At 39.0% G+C, this 13,272-nt stretch overlaps 1 protein-coding gene across 3 annotated transcripts in view; it reads right to left on the bottom strand.

Moving 5' to 3' along the window:
* Window positions 1–13,272, bottom strand: part of slc26a5 (solute carrier family 26 member 5) — a 153,497-nt gene that overhangs the window by 123,135 nt on the left and 17,090 nt on the right. For all 3 annotated transcript variants that reach the window (XM_039761007.1, XM_039761010.1, XM_039761009.1), the window contains 2 exons: window positions 11,633–11,811; window positions 9,964–10,130 (listed from right to left, as the gene is read on the bottom strand). The gene's annotated coding sequence lies outside the window, so the exon portion shown is untranslated. The remainder of the gene's footprint in view (window positions 1–9,963; window positions 10,131–11,632; window positions 11,812–13,272) is intronic.

The following is a 13,272-nucleotide window of genomic DNA, read 5'->3' as shown; positions in this document are numbered from 1 at the left end:
AGAGGAAAGAATGTTTCTCTGCAAGGTGAGCCATGAACACTCTTCTTTTCTCAGTGGACCCCATACATGCCTTGAATAGTACAGGGTGGGCCATTTATATGGATACACCTTAATAAAATGGGAATGGTTGGTGATATTAACTTCCTGTTTGTGGCACATTAGTATATGTGAGGGGAAAAACTTTTCAGAATGGGTGGTGACCATGGTGGCCATTTTGAAGTCGGCCATTTTGGATCCAACTTTTGTTTTTTCAATAGGAAGAGGGTCATGTGACACATCAAACTTATTGGGAATTTCACAAGAAAAACAATAGTGTGCTTGGTTTTAACGTAACTTTATTCTTTCATTAGTTATTTACAAGTTTCTCTTTGTTTACAGCCATTGACATGTCACAGAGGTTAACACATGAGGAGCAGATAGAAATTGTGTTGATGTCTGGTGAACGCAGTAACCGGGTCATTGCAGCAGATTTCAATGCAAGACACCCTACGAGACCACCCATCTCCCATGCTACAGTTAGCAAACTGCTTGCTAAGTTTCGTGAAACTGGTTCAGTGTTGGATTTGCCAAAATGTGGACGCATGAAAACTGTCACTAATGAAGAAACATCAGTGGCTGTCCTAGCTTCATTCAGCAAGAGCCCACAGCGTAGCACTCGTCGCATGTCACTGCAGAGTGGCATTAGTCGAATATCCCTTCGGCGGATATTAGCTACTCACAAATGGCACCCTTACAAACTCCAGCTACTGCAGCATCTCAACGAGGATGACCCAGATCGGCACACTGAATTTGCAGAATGGGCAAAACAAAAATTGGAACAGGACCTTCAGTTTACGCAGAAGATTTTCTTCAGTGATGAGGCAAATTTTTATGTGAATGGTGAAGTTAACAAACAAAACCATCACTATTGGTCTGACACTAACCCACATTGGATAGATCCCTCCAAGACTGTTGGAACAAAAAAATTGATGGTATGGTGTGGTATATGGGGTACAAAGATAGTGGGGCCATTCTTCATCAATGGAAACCTCAAGGCCATTGGATATGCCAAAATGCTACATGATGATGTGTTTCCCTCTTTATGCACTGAAGCTGGCACGTTCTCTGAGTTTTTCCAGCAAGATGGTGCACCACCACATTATGGGTGTCAGGTCCGAGCATTCCTAGATGAACAGTTTCCTGGAAAGTGGATTGGTCGTCGAGAGCCAGTTGAATGGCCCCCAAGGTCTCCCGATCTGAACCCCTTAGACTTTTATCTTTGGGGTCATCTGAAGGCAATTGTCTATGCTGTGAAGATACGAGATGTGCAGCACCTGAAACTACGGATACTGGAAGCCTGTGCTAGCATTTCTCCTGCGGTGTTGCTATCAGTGTGTGAAGAGTGGGAGAAGAGGGTTGCATTGACAATCCAACACAATGGGCAGCACATTGAACACATTTTATAAGTGGTCAGAAACTTGTAAATAACTCACGAAAGAATAAAGTTACGTTAAACCCAAGCACACCATTGTCTTTCTTGTGAAATTCCCAATAAGTTTGATGTGTCACATGACCCTCTTCCTATTGAAAAAACAAAAGTTGGATCCAAAATGGCCGACTTCAAAATGGCCACCATGGTCATCACCCATCTTGAAAAGTTTTCCCCCTCACATATACTAATGTGCCACAAACAGGAAGTTAATATCACCAACCATTCTCATTTTATTAAGGTGTATCCATATAAATGGCCCACCCTGTACATGTACTTTGATCACCGCCAGGTCAAGTTTTTTATAGCACAAGCAACCGGCCACCTGCATGCTCCTGCTAGCACTGAATAAGCTCAGGCTTTCTGGTGTCAGTGCACAGCACCAGGGGAAAAAAAAAGAAAGAGACAAATATATGTGAAATTTTGAAGAAATCATTGTATGACCTGAATAGTACCAATCAGAAAACATCATCACACTAATGCAATATTATTTGAAAATGAACAGATCAGGTGTAAATTTGTTACTTGTAAAAGTTAGGTTTTTTCACTTTTATTTTCTCAGTCTCGTTCACGCTCTCCCTCCCCTCCTGATCTGATCCCAACTAACAGCGACAGCATAAATTCACAAGAGACGGTGGCATCACAGCTCCAGGATGCTTGCATTTCAGATGCTCATGCATCGCGGTGGTGCTTCCGTGAAAAGAAAGCTCAGCTTTGCATAATCTGCATTCAATTTTTTTTTCTTTTTCGATGAAGTGTTCCCACACTTTAGAAAGTTTCTGTCTCAATTTTTTTCCATCTCCTTCCCCCTCTTATATCGGACTCACCATTGCAACCACGTTTATTTTCCTCTACATTCTTCTTCTCCTCAGATGTTCTTCTTCGTTGGTAGGACTGTGTGCAGTCTTGACAAACAATAACAAATGATACTGCCCCCAGACGTTCATGTAGTGCATTGCAGTTACAAAAACCAATGTGGTTCTTTGTGACTGGAGCCTCTATTGAAGGTTGTTTATGACACGTCGACAATAAAAATCTGCGTCAACGATTTTTTGTCGTCTTCGATTACGTCGACTAATTGTTGCAGCCCTCATGCTGGACTCCTTTAACAAATGTAAGAAACTCCAGCAGATGTTCTATCAGTCAGTGGTTACCAGTACTCTCTTCTACGCTGTGGTGTGCTGAGGGGGGTAGCTTGAAGAAGAGAGACGTTGAGTGTACTGAGAAGCTGATCAGGCTAGCAGGATGGTATAGCAATGGACTCTATGCAAGCTGCTATCTATTATGGACAAAAAACATCACCCACTATACACCACCATAATTAAGCAAAGGAGTTTGTTTAGTGGTAGGCTGCTATCACAGAACTGCAATACGGACAGACAGAAAAGGTCTTTTGTCCCCAGAGTCTAAATTAGACTCTTTAATTTTTACCAAAAGAGGCATGGGGAGGGGGTGGTTGAGTTCTGGGCCTGCAGCTACCTCTCTGCTAATATTCTAAATTACCTATGCGCTACATCTGATATCTCACTTCTTAGTCACTTTAAACATGCTACCTTGTCAGCTTAAGCCATGTGACTTTATTTGATTTCACTTTAATACAAGGTGAGTCAAAAAGAAGTACCACATTTCAAACATTTATTTTACAAAAATGCTACAAGATAAAATAAATTTCATTACAAAATAAGGGTATACAAAATTGATTTTTTACACTGTGTTTTAAAAATGTCTTCAAGGTTGTGGCCATCATTAGCAATACTCTCTTTGAGATGATTTCTGAATGCTCACATGACTTGTTCAACCATTTCAAGGTGAACAGTGTCAATTTTGTGGTGAATAGCATCCTTGAGGGCTTCAAGGTTTTGAGATTGATGTGTATACCTTCAACTTGAGATAGCTCCACAAGAAGAAATTGCACGGAGCGAGATCAGGCAAACTTGAAGGCCACCCGACATCGCCATACAGGGAGATTAGAAACATCTCCTGCAAAACTTGCATGGACCTCTGCAACATATGACCTGTTGTTCCATCCTGTTGAAATCAGGCATCCACCACGTCCAATTCTTCCAGTTGGAGCCGCAAAAAGTTCTCTAGCATTTCACTGTAAAGATTTGAGGTGATGGTGACCGTTGTTCCCTCCTCAAAAAAATAAGGGCTTACAATGCCAAATTGTGCAACGGCACACCAAATTGTAACACACTCACTGTGCAGGGGTCTCTGATGAAGTTCATGAGGGTGCGTTTCAGCTCAGCAGCGAATGTTTTGCTTATTTACGCAACCATTCAAATGGAAATGTGCCTCGTCACTGTACATGAACGGTTTGCAGAATGTCCACACACAACTCCCTACAGCTATCCCAGTCTCTCTCTCTCTCTCAGTGATTTCCTGCACTTCCATAATTTTTTATGGATGGAAATTAAGGTACTCATGCAAAATCCTCCTCCAAAAAGTGTTGGAAATGCCTAAAGCAGAAGCATGCTTGCGTGCTGAATGTCTAGGAGACTGCATAATTGATGCCCTTACAGCTTGGATGTTTTCAGGCATTCATACAGTCTGATGACGGCCTGGAGATTTTCTGTTCAATGTTGTACCCATCTGTCTAAATTTAGCTATCCACTGAAGAATTGTTTTCTGATTTGGGACATCACGATTAGGAGGAATGCTGAAGTGCGTTCAGAAGGTGCATTGCATAGTGATGATGGATTCCTTGTTTTTGAAGAACATTTCTACAGTGAAAGCACAGTACTTCATTTTGGCTCACCCTGTATTAGTATAATTTTAGTATCTGTCACTTTAATATTATGTACCACCTGTCACTTTGGTAGTATAGTATTTGGTAGTATTTGCACAATTTCCATTGCATTGGCATTACTGTATTCACCAGCTTCTGATTGTATTATTTGTACAGTATTTGTCATTTGTATAGAGTGTACTTAAATGTTTGTAATTAACTTGATATATTGGTTTTATGGGTACTGGTCCATAAATTTCCCTCAGGATCAATAACGCATCTATCTGTCTATCTATCTATCCCATATTGCAACTGTGTCACTCTCATTCTTTCCAGCAAACTCAAGATGTGCTGTCACATGTTTTTGTTTGAGTGAGGACTTCTTTTGTGCCACTCCCCATTACAGAAGATGTTTATGCAGACCTCTGAACCTGGCACCCTTACATCACTGTCAGCTACTAACTCTACAGTGCCTTCAAATGTACTGTCAGCCTGTCTGTGGCTTTTCTAACAAGTCTCCTTTTTGTTTGCACAAAAAGTTTTGACTGAAGACCTTTTTAGGTGGCTTCTGGGTGGTTTGAAGTAACTGCCACTTCCTGATCACTGTTCCAACAGTACCCAGTAGGATGTCCACACACTTGAATGTTGTTTTGTATCCCTATGGCAATTTATGCACTTGAATTAATGTATCTGTAAGGATCTACTTTAGTCTTCATTTTCACAGTGTCCTTCACATTCACAACCCAAATGATCACCCCTAAGTTGTGAGGTTTTTATACAGAAAAATGTGGAAATCTTGTTAATTTTGATTTTGGTAAAATTCTATTTGTTTATTTTGCTGCCATTTTGTTGATCATTTCTGACTGAGGGTGACACAATCTTGTGGAGTTTGATCTTCAAAACACTGCACCAGTGATAATGCCTGAGTCACAGAAGTGTGACAGCATTGTGTTAAATGAAGAAAAAATGGTTGAGCTCTCTGACCAATGTCCATGCTTCTGGACAAATTCTAAAAAAACATATACATAAACACATATGCTTTGCCTTCTTTTGATTCAAGATTGGACTTTCTGCATACTTACTTCAAATTTCATTTTTAGATAATGTTTTTGTATTTTGGCAATATGACTTTTGGTTTTTACCTTGGCCCATTATATGATCAGAACTTTGTCTAATCTCCCAGTCCGCTTATTTTGTTGTCTGCCTTTTTGTTTCAGACAACTTTTTAATGTAAAACCTTTTCTTCTTCCTGTTCATCTTTTCCCTCTTCTATGTGGGGTCGATGTGCTTGTCCTACCTCCTCCATACAGCTCAGTCCTGCACCTCCTCACCAGTCAAGCCCTTTTCCTTCAGATCTTCTTTTACTTTAACCATCCACCTCCATTTTGGCCTCCCTCGCCTTCTCCTTCCCTTGTACTTTCATTCCCATCACTCTTTTGCCGACATATTTATTATCTCTCTTTATCGCATGTCCATACCAATTCAACCAACTTTCCTGTACTTTCTTAAATCTCTCTTCCACTTTTGTTATACCTCCGATTGTCCCATTTCTTATTCTGTCCTTTATTGTAACTTCACACATCCATCTCAACATTCTCATTTCTGTTACATTAAATTTCTTCTCCTGCACTCACTTTACTGCCCATGTGTCAGTTTTATATATATTTGCTGGTCTTACCACTGTCTTAAACTTGCCTTTACCTTAATTCTTCAATCACACAATACTTCTAATGCTTTCTTCCAATTGTTCCACCCATACTGCACTCTATGGGTTATCACTGCATCTAATTTTACATTTTAAGCTACCACTGATCCTAAAAAAATGTAAATGACCATATTACACAAAAAATGAGAAAGTGCTTTGAAATAAAAATATGATAGGCAACAATATTTATGTATAGGATTTGCTATACAGTACAATTCTAGAATTTCTCAAGCGTCTTAATACTTTTACATGGTCCGGTAATTGTATATATTACAGAGGCCTTAAATTTAGTATGCCGGTCTAATTGTTTAATTTCCATTCCATTAGTTTGACAAAAAAAGATTTTCACTTTTAGAATAAAATGTTATTTTACCTTCTCTCTTCTTTCTCTGATCTCCTTTTTAATTCTCCAGTATTTCCCTTTTTCTGAGCCCTAACTTATAAAAGAAATATAAAATATAATAATGAAGGCTGTACTGACTCTTCCTGAACATTTTCCATAAATGGTAGGTACATAAACCTCCCCTTTAGTAATGTCTTTATTGTAAAAGTAACACATACTTTTGCATTTTTGCTCATAATGGATAATTCACCTAAATGTATGCCGTTGACCTTGTTGTAGTTCCTGTTTGCTGGATTAAAGAAAAAGCACCTTTTGAATTTCATTTGTTATTCTGTAAATTCTGGAAAAACATTTGTTTTGGACAGCCATTTGCATTAAGGCAGTAAAAGGATCTCTGACAGCCAGGTCTAGCAGAACAGCTTGGGTTTTGGGTTTGATCATTCAATGACAATTTTGTGTTAATTTCATCATTCTTTGTTTTTTTTTATTCTGTATTTTGCAGACCAAAAATGGTCATCATTTCTTCCAACTGAATCAATATTTGTGACTAATATACAATGTCAATCTTCTGGTTCAACACAACTTGTACTTTTACTGGATATCCTAGATAATTTGTACTCTATCCTTTGCTTACATGTTAGTACTTGCAATCGATTCCAGGCAACTATGTGAATACCTCTCTTCTGCCAGAATGTTACCCGGCAGGCTCAAATTACAATTTTCTTAATTCAAAAGATCAAAATAAACAGTCATTGAATAAAAGTTAGAAAGGCAAGTTGCTAAGGATTTGTTTTATTCCAAGATGTTTGAAATGTAGTGAAAAGCTATAAAGCTTTGTGGTCTGCTAATTGAAATTACGACATGGCATGCCTATATCTCACCGTCACCCTGAACAAAAGGACAAAATCAAAACTGTTTACTGAACACAAAAAAATGGCAGTTAGGAGAGGCTTAACAGGAACAACAAAGATTATAAGAAATAAATAAACCAATGCAGGCACAGGCACTTAATTCTCTCCCTGTCCACCTCTTTATTCCCTTATAAACTCTCTTGAGTTAGACACCACCTAGACAGAGAGCCCATACCAAATATTAAAATGCCACCTCCCAATTTAAAGACTCTCTGACTCAGAGGCTGCTTTATTAGGGTCAGGAATGTTTCCCATAAAGTCCTGTGTCCTTCCTTTCAGAGTGCCCTATGGCAGCCCCAGATCTCCCTGTACTATCTCTTAAAGAGCCAGGCTCCACTTCTTCAGGATTCTCTCTGCATTGCCCCCTTAGACTGTGGAAAAACACTTCAAGCTTTCAGTGCTTTCCACTATCTTCCATATCATTAAAAAAAACCCGAAGTAATCATTTCTGAGTACTTAAATAAATTGCATTCTCTTCTGGAAACCACTTCTTGCCATATTGTCCATGGCATCTTTTTTAAACTGTATCTTATGCCCTTTTTCCCTTTAGCAGCATTTTTCAATCCTGTCACCCATTCACCCTATATACAGTGCATCCGGAAAGTATTCACAGCGCATCACTTTTTCCACATTTTGTTATGTTACAGCCTTATTCCAAAATGGATTCAATTTATTTTTTTCCTCTGACTTTGATGGGGTGGTGTGTGTAGAATTCTATGTCAAAGTCAAAGTGAACTTTATTGTCGTCTCAACCATATACAAGTATACAGATAGATGAAATTGTGAAGCTCAGGGTCCACTGTGTAACAACATGATGTGCAAATAATATATTAAAAATGGAATTAAAAATGAATGACAACGTGAAAAACGTTTACTTGATATTTTTGCAGAATTATTAAAAATAAAAAAACTGAGAAAGCACATGTACATAAGTATTCACAGCCTTTGCCATGAAGCTCAAAATTGAGCTCAGGTGCATCCTGTTTCCCTGATCATCCTTGAGATGTTTCTGCAGCTTAATTGGAGTCCACCTGTGGTAAATTCAGTTGGTTGAACATGATTTGGAAAGGCACACACCTGTCTATATAAGGTCCCACAGTTGACAGTTCGCGTCAGAGCACAAACCAAGCATGAAGTCAAAGGAATTGTCTGTAGACCTCCGAGACAGGATTGTCTCAAGGCACAAATCTGGGGAAGGTTACAGAAAAACTTCTGCTGCTTTGAAGGTCCCAATGAGTACAGTGGCCTCCATCATTCGTAAAAATTTGTTAAACTGAGCGATCAGGGAAGAAGGGCCTTAGTCAGGGAGGTGACCAAGAACTCGATGGTCACTCTGTCCGAGTTCCAGAGGTCCTCTGTGGAGGGAGAAGAACCTTCCAGAAGGACAACTATATCTGTAGCAATCCACCAATCAGGCCTGTATGGTAGAGTGGCCAGACAGAAGCCACTCCTTAGTAAAAGGCACATGGCAGCCCGTCTGGAGTTTGCCAAAAGGCACCTGAAGGACTCCCAGACCATGAGAAACAAAATTCTCTGGTCTGATGAGACAAAGATTGGAGATTGGAGTCATGTTTGGAGGAAAGCAGGCACCGTTCATCACCAGGCCAATACCATCATGCTGTGGGGATGGTTTTCAGCGGCAGGAACTGGGAGACTAGTCAGGAAAAAGGAAAAGATGACTGCAGCAATGTACAGAGACATCCTGGATGAAAACCTGCTCCAGAGCGCTCTTGACCTCAGACTGGGGAGACAGTTCATCTTTCAGCAGGACAATAACCCTAAGCACACAGCCAAGATATCAAAGGAGTGGCTTCAGGACAACTCTGTGAATGTCTTTGAGTGGCCCAGCCAGTACCCAGACTTGAATCCAATTGAACATCTCTGGAGTGAGAGATCTTAAAATGGCTGTATACAAACGCTTCCAATCCAACCTGATGGAGCTTCAGTGGTGCTGCAAAGAGGAATGGGCGAAACTGGCCAAGGATAGGTGTGCCAAGCTTGTGGCATCATATTCAAAAAGACCTGAGGCTGTAATTGCTGCCAAAGGTGCATCGACAAAGTATTGAGCAAAGGCTGTGAATACTTATGTACATGTGATTTCTCAGTTTTTTTATTTTTAATAAATTTGCAAAAACCTCAAGTAAACTTTTTTCATGTTGTCATTATTGGGTGTTGTGTGTAGAATTCTGAGGAAAAAATGAATTTAATCCATTATGGAATAAGGCTGTAACATAACAAAATATGGAAAAAGTGATGTGCTGTGAATACTTTCCGGATGCACTGTACTAAACTGATATCATAAATCAACACTTGACTGGCGTGATGCCCCCTTATTGAATTAGGCTAATGTATACAAGTGATATGGTCAAAGAGTTGTGAATGGAGCAAGGACTCAAAGTTACAGACCTGAACGATGCCTGGATAGAACATACCCTTATTGGATTGCATTGAAAAAAAAAAAAGTGGTAAGATGTGTTTTTAAAATTTGATTCAGTTTTTCAAATGTTATAATAACACCATTGAGTCTAGAGTTACTCGTTGATTTCTTGAATTGTCATATATTAGTAATTTTGTGAATTAACAGGTGGGATGTGCAACAGATACTAACTGTTGTCTATTCAGTTTTGTGTTCAGATATCTGCACTTTTATACATAAACACAAATATTAATAAAAGCCACTTTGCCTGAATCACACGGTTTTTGTCCTGCCCGTGTAGTAATTCATACTATGGTGACTGCATTTTCCCGTATATCTGTGGGTAACTATTTATAGTTTTTCCTTTGTGTTTAAACAGTTATGATGCTTACCTTGAGGGTTGTTAAGATGGTGACACAAGACAACTCCAACAGAGAGAAAACGGCAAGGTAACTGTGCTGGTGCATTGGCCCAAGGCAATGCGGGTGGGAGCTTGTGGAGTGCTGTGTGTATCTTCCCAGTCTGAAGATGATGAAACATCCTGGCACAAGGTATAGAGCTGCAAATGAAACAGAATAATGGAGTGGCAAAGCCATTTAGTGACAGAAAAGGGCTCGAGAGATGGAACATTTGTGGCTGTGCATGCACATGTAAAGTGTAAGTCATGAATTTTGAAGGCTTATTTCTGGCTTATGTACATATTGCCAACTATGTGGAGGCATGCTAGGTAACTGCAGGAGGCTGAGTGAAGTGTCCTTTGGGATGGAGGGCATATGAGAAGGGGAAGATGGACATAAGAATGTGTCTTCCTCTGCAGTAGAAAGCCTGTCATTAGTGAAAGGGACACCTCAGTACTCCTGAGCACCATGACTAAGGATAGGAGGGGGTGCAAGAACTCTTATTTATTATTTAGAGCATGGAGGAGTGGAGATAAATGTGCTGAGCTGTACATAAGCTTTCTTTGGGTTATTTTTCATGTGAAAAAAATAACTTGTTCACTAGAACAGCCAAAACGAAAATGAAGGAAAAATTATTAGAATTTTTTTTTATTAAGCCCCTGGGGGAGTCCCTTTGAGCAACCTGGACCAGCGAAAAGGGAGTAGGACTAGAGCCACTGAGCCTTTGTCTGCTTTTGGAATGTTTTTCTTTTTGTTTTAGCACAGTTATTCATCACCCTCAACTGTGATTTTTTGTGAACTTTAAGAGTGATTTTCACTTCATCTTTTGCTAAGAACTGATATTTTAATATCAGTGTTTTTTTTTCTCCCATAGCAATTATGTTTACATCTGGAAAAAATGACCCAAAAATGTTGTATATTTTCAATAATTCAAAATTTTATCATATGTAACAGAAAAATGTAAATAGCAAAATGTGAACAAAATCACAACAGAAAAGGTATGTCTAGTGTCCACTATTGAACTAATTCAAATTTAGGACAGTACATGTTCTTTATGGGGTATTTTTTTTTAAACAGTCACCAATGCATAGTGACTTCCACATATTCCCTGACACGAAGATTGACACTTGCAGATGTCTTTATCTTGTCCTTCCACTTGATCACAACCATTTTGCATTTTTGCCACACAGTTACTTCACCACTGTTACTTGACACTTTCAAATGACCAGATTTAGCAGTCATATCAAAGCAGTTTTTTGATTGTTTGCTTTTCTCTCGCGCTCTCTCTCTCTTTCTGACATTCTCTGCTCCTGACACGCATTCTTTGAAGAGGAAGATATGTTTGCATTCTTTTAATTGTGAGAAAGAACTGTCATCTCTGTCTTGTCATGGAGCACAGTTTAAACTTTTGACTAAAGGGTGTTATTTCATGTCTAGAGGGCTCTAATAATGTTAACAGTGTGGGAGAGTTTATAAGGGCTTATTAAGGGGAAATTTATATTTATATCTATCCGACGAGAAATGTTTTTGTTTTGTTAGATAAAGTAACTTAAGTAATACACCACTTTTCAGATCAAAACTTGACTACTTTGGAGGTACAAAGGGATACCTAACAATAACAGTTAAAAAAAAAACAAACAAACAGAGATTCCCTTTAACTCACCTTCAAAATTCTCTCTCCGAGATGCAATACACTTGTCCCACTGCTTCTCCCATTCCTGGAAACATTTTCTGTATTCCTCTTTTGTTACTGTGTCTGGAGCCTCTGACATTTTTTTCTGCACTTCTTCCACCGTCGCAAATCTTCTTTCATCCGTTTAGTCTCAGTTTTCATTTGTATAACTAAAATAAGTTACAAGCAGTGAGAACTACCAAATTGGTTATATGCAAAGCAACAACTAGTACATTATATTTGCTCTGCATGTGCACTGTCATGATGCAAAATGCAGTTTTGCATGCACTACTGCTGCAGTGGATGTTTTTTTTTTCCTTGAAGCTTTCCCATAAACTCCTCTGCAGTTAAATGTAGTGTCACTGACTAATAGCATATTCACAGGGAATAAACTCTTTATAAAAAAGTCAGTGTTGAAAAACACAATCATCATTGTCTTTGGAAAATCTGCCCTGGTGGCTTGGAGGACAAAAAAAAAAAAAATCACCAAAATCACCTGCGTGATTGTAGAATAAATGCTAGAAATACACACTCCATCAGCTCAGCACAATGCCACTTGGTGGACTGATTATCTAGATTGTAGGAATACAATGCATATCAGCATTTTTATTAACTTCACCCTACTATTGTACTATTGACCAATTCTGGAAATTTTAGGTTCCCTCTCATATAATGTATACCTCGGTGCAAAAAGAAAAACAAAGAATCTGTGAGGGTGATGTGACAATCTAACTTTCAAATCATCACTTCTTACACCATGGAAAGTTAGCACTAAATATGGCTGCTTTAATATACCTACAGTACCATTGCTATGCCCCAAACATTATGTTTGCCTCAAATGTTGGGGACCATGTATAAAAAGTGTTGTCATTTCTACATGGTGTGACTGAAAAATATGCAAATAGTTAAAGTTTGCAATGTGAACTTTAATCACATCTGAATTGTTTGATTTGTAATTTTAAACTGTGAAGGAGAGTGGCAAATCAAGGAAAATGTATCTTTGTCCCAACATTATGGAAGCCATTGTAAGTCTCTGCAGGGAAAATGATAGTATTTCGACAGCTCTCCTTACTGTACTGTTCATTCTTCTTATTCTTTTCCTGTCCAAATTAACTTGCTGTTCAGTGCATCTACATTTATGCTACTCCAGAGGTTTTTTTTTTTTTACCCCGTATGTTTGCTAATGCAAAATCAATATACATTCACTTCCAGTCTACTTACTTAAGCAATCATCTTATTCTTTTGGCTGCTCCTGTTAGGGGTTGCCATAGTGGATCATCTTTTTCCATATCTTCCTGTCTTGCATCTTGCTCTGTTACACCCATCACCTGTATGTCCTCTCTCATTACATCCATAAAACCTCTCATAGACTTACCTCTTTTCCTGCTGCCTGGCAGCTCTATCCTTAACATCCTTTTCCCAATATACCCAACATCTCTACTCTGCACATGTCCAAACCAACGCAATCTTGCCTCTCTGACTTTGTCTCCAAACCGTTAAACTTGAGCTGATCCTTTAATGTACTTGTTCTTAATCCTGTCCATCCTCATCACACCCAATGCAAATCTTAACATCTTTAACTCTGCCACTTCCAGCTCTGTCTCCTATTTTTGGTCAGTGCCACCATTTCC

Source organism: Polypterus senegalus, chromosome 8 (genome assembly GCF_016835505.1).
Source record: "Polypterus senegalus isolate Bchr_013 chromosome 8, ASM1683550v1, whole genome shotgun sequence".
Taxonomy (NCBI): Eukaryota; Metazoa; Chordata; class Cladistia; order Polypteriformes; family Polypteridae; genus Polypterus; species Polypterus senegalus.
This window is presented reverse-complemented; position numbering and strand designations above follow the sequence as displayed.